Genomic DNA, 3,191 nt, shown 5'->3' with positions numbered 1-3,191 from the left:
GATCGAATCCAATGACCAAGCATCAAGGAGAGACAAGATTAGAAGGCCTTTGTACATATTATAGTAGATGAGCAATGTTGAGAAAGGATCCTTGAGTCCCCAAGGAAATCCCCAAGGAATTTATGAAGAAAAGGGAAGAAAAGAAGAAGAAATCTTGCTGAGGCACAATCCGTACGGATTGACTACAATCCGGCCGTCCTCCACCTGCACAATCCGTGCGGTTTCATCCCAAGACGCCCGGGTTAGCACTGCCACAATCCGCCCGGATTCACCTGAATCCGCTCGTGTTCCATCGCCAGAATCCGCCCGTCCCGACACTAATCCGCTCGGATTCCTCTACAGCGCAATTTCGTCTTCTCCAAGCTACAAAGAAAGAAGCCCTTCCTTCGAAAAATACCGGCTCCTCCCTGCTCAATCTAAAAAGTGTAATTACTAGTTTAGCCCTTAGTTAACCCTAATGCATCCCCCTAATCTCCACTATAAATACCCCATTAGTCTAATTAGAAGAGCATGTTCTTCTTATCAATTCTTAGAGTAGTTAATACCAATCAAATCTCTCTTTAATTTTGTAATCAACAATTAATCAAGTTCTAATACAAGTTTTATTTACTTAATCTCTCTTTTGTTCATCCTTTATTTTGGGTAATTGAAGATTATTTGGGTTATTATTGGGAGATTGACAACCTCTCAATCAAGCATCAAGTACTTCTTTTATCTTTGCTTTATTATTGGAATCATTAGTAGGTATAATTCTCTTAATCCCTTTTTAATTATTGTTAATTACTCTCATTTATTCATCATGTTTCATTTTGTTGGTATGATTGACAACCTTGCTAGCATGATCAACATGATAATGAGTGAGTAGTCTCTTAGCTAGGGTTAATGGGTGATTAGGGGAAACCAACATCGGGAATGATTCGTGCTTAAATTAATATGCTTTCATGTTTTATTTGCTTGCTTATTTTGATCTCAACTCATGCACATGTTATATTTGATGAAATGCTAAGCCTATGAATCCTTGCATTTACCACCATCTCCTATCTTTTCAATGATACTTGTAAGACATAACCCAACTCGAGTCTCATTAGACCATGCATGTTGTTGAGTAGGGAAGACTAAGTCGACTTGTAGGTGTTGTACAATCTAATCGATTCGGCTCCGGGACCCAAACTTTCCTAGGATTGTAAGATATAACCCAACTCAATCCATCACAACAATAATTGCTTGCTTATAATTTGAGAACATGTTTGTATGATCAATTCCCATGATTCCCCTATGACCCCATGACACCCTAGTGCTTTTTAATCAATTGTTTACAACCCTTTAATTCATCTTGCTTGTTTATTTCCATTGATATTTTAGTTTAGTGACCTTCTACATCAACCCAATTTGTGACACCCCTGAGACACCACTAGTTGCAATAGAAATCTCATTTCAATACCCGTCCCTTGGGATCCGACCTTTACTTGCCTCTTTACTAATTGTAGAGTTGTTTGTGAAGCTATAAATTGTGTTTTGATTCGGACGTGACCCAACGACCACACCTTAAATTGTGAACACGAAACGGACCGATCAAAAATGGCGCCATTGCCGGGGACGGTGTTTACTTGATTTATATTTCCTTTTATTGTTATTAGTTGTGTCTTTCTTCGCCTTGGGGAAGTAAAACTCCTCAAGGTTTGTTCTAATTGTTTTCGAGTTGTTTGATATTTTGCATGTCTAGAAGGTCACAAGGTGATTTGTTACCTTTTGACCGTGAAATTGAAAGAACCTTGACGAACAATAGGAGATTTGCTAGGAGGAATTTGAGAGGTATTAGTGAGGTTGTTCAACCAACTATTGAGTTCATCAACCCTTTCGCAATAGAAGGAGAGGAGAACCCGTTACACAATACCCCACAAAATCAACCTACAATGCCTAAATTCTCATCACATTCCGTACCCACCGAGGAGAACCTACCCAATGGTACTCCTACACCACAACATCTAACCGGAAATTTTATTGCCAAATCCGCCTTTATCCAATTAGTCGAAAGGAGCCAATTTGGGGGGATGCCTAGTGAAGACCCTCATTCTCATATGGAAACCTTTTGTGACTATTGTGATGGGATCTCTCAAACCGGTGTGACTCAAGACCAAATTCTATGGGTCTTATTTCCTTTTTCTCTAATCGGCACCGCGAAACAATGGTTGAAGGGCCTTGACAAGGCCACTCTCGGAATAGATTCTTGGAAAAAGTTGGCTCTAGCTTTCTACAAAAAATTCTACCCACCGAAAAAGACTAACATGCTAAGAGCTCAAATTACGGGTTTTAAGCAAAGGGATAAAGAATCTTTGTATGAAGCTTGGGAGCGGTTCAAGGGAATTTGTCGCTCATGTCCTCACCATGGACTTAGCGAATGGTTCTTGGTACAACAATTTTGGAACGATTTATATGAAGATTCAAGGAACATTCTCAACATGGGATCAAATGGAATGTTCACCAAAGTTGATGACAATCAAACATGGAACAAAATTGAGGAAATGGCGGTCCATAACTCACAATATAGTAGACCTCGCAAGGCTACTAGAGGAGGAAAGCATGAAGTGGACTCCGTTACTCAATTGGGTGCTCAACTTAGTGCTCATATTTACACAATCAATTTGAAGTTTGAAAAATCTATGGCTAGACTTGAAGAAGTCTCAAAATCACCAAAACATCATGTTAATGCCATGACGGCATCCTCATCAATCCCAAGTGGGATATGTGAGAATTGTGGAACTTTGGGACATGACCAAAGTGAATGTAGGGGAACAAATGAACAAGTGAATGCTTTCCAAGCATACAAGAGTGGTACCCCTTATTCCAACTATTACAATGAAAACACCAAGTTTCACCCAAATCTCTCATACAAAATCCAAAATGTTCAAAACCCTCAAATAACATACACTCCACCACCCATGAGAAACCAAAATCAAAGACCCTTTTACAATCAAAACCAAGGTTACCAAAATCAAAATCCATACAATCACCAAAATGACCAAGGTTTTGATGTCCAAAAAGCGGTCCTCCAAATGCAAAAGAATCAACAAGAATTTTTCACTCAAATGCAAAAAGATAGTCAAGCAAAGGAAACCACCATCAACAACATTCTAGCTCACACCAAGATGTTGGAAACACAATTGACTCAACTAGCATCTTCAAGCTCACAA

General features: G+C 39.2%; 1 non-coding gene across 1 annotated transcript; it reads right to left on the bottom strand.

Moving 5' to 3' along the window:
- Positions 1-2,285: 2,285 nt before the first annotated feature.
- On the bottom strand, positions 2,286-2,392 carry LOC141602969 (small nucleolar RNA R71). Its single transcript, XR_012524871.1, has one exon. It is a non-coding gene; the product is annotated as a small nucleolar RNA R71 (small nucleolar RNA).
- Positions 2,393-3,191: the final 799 nt, after the last annotated feature.

This window comes from Silene latifolia, chromosome 9, assembly GCF_048544455.1.
Source record: "Silene latifolia isolate original U9 population chromosome 9, ASM4854445v1, whole genome shotgun sequence".
In the NCBI taxonomy this organism is placed as follows: Eukaryota; Viridiplantae; Streptophyta; class Magnoliopsida; order Caryophyllales; family Caryophyllaceae; genus Silene; species Silene latifolia.
This window is presented reverse-complemented; position numbering and strand designations above follow the sequence as displayed.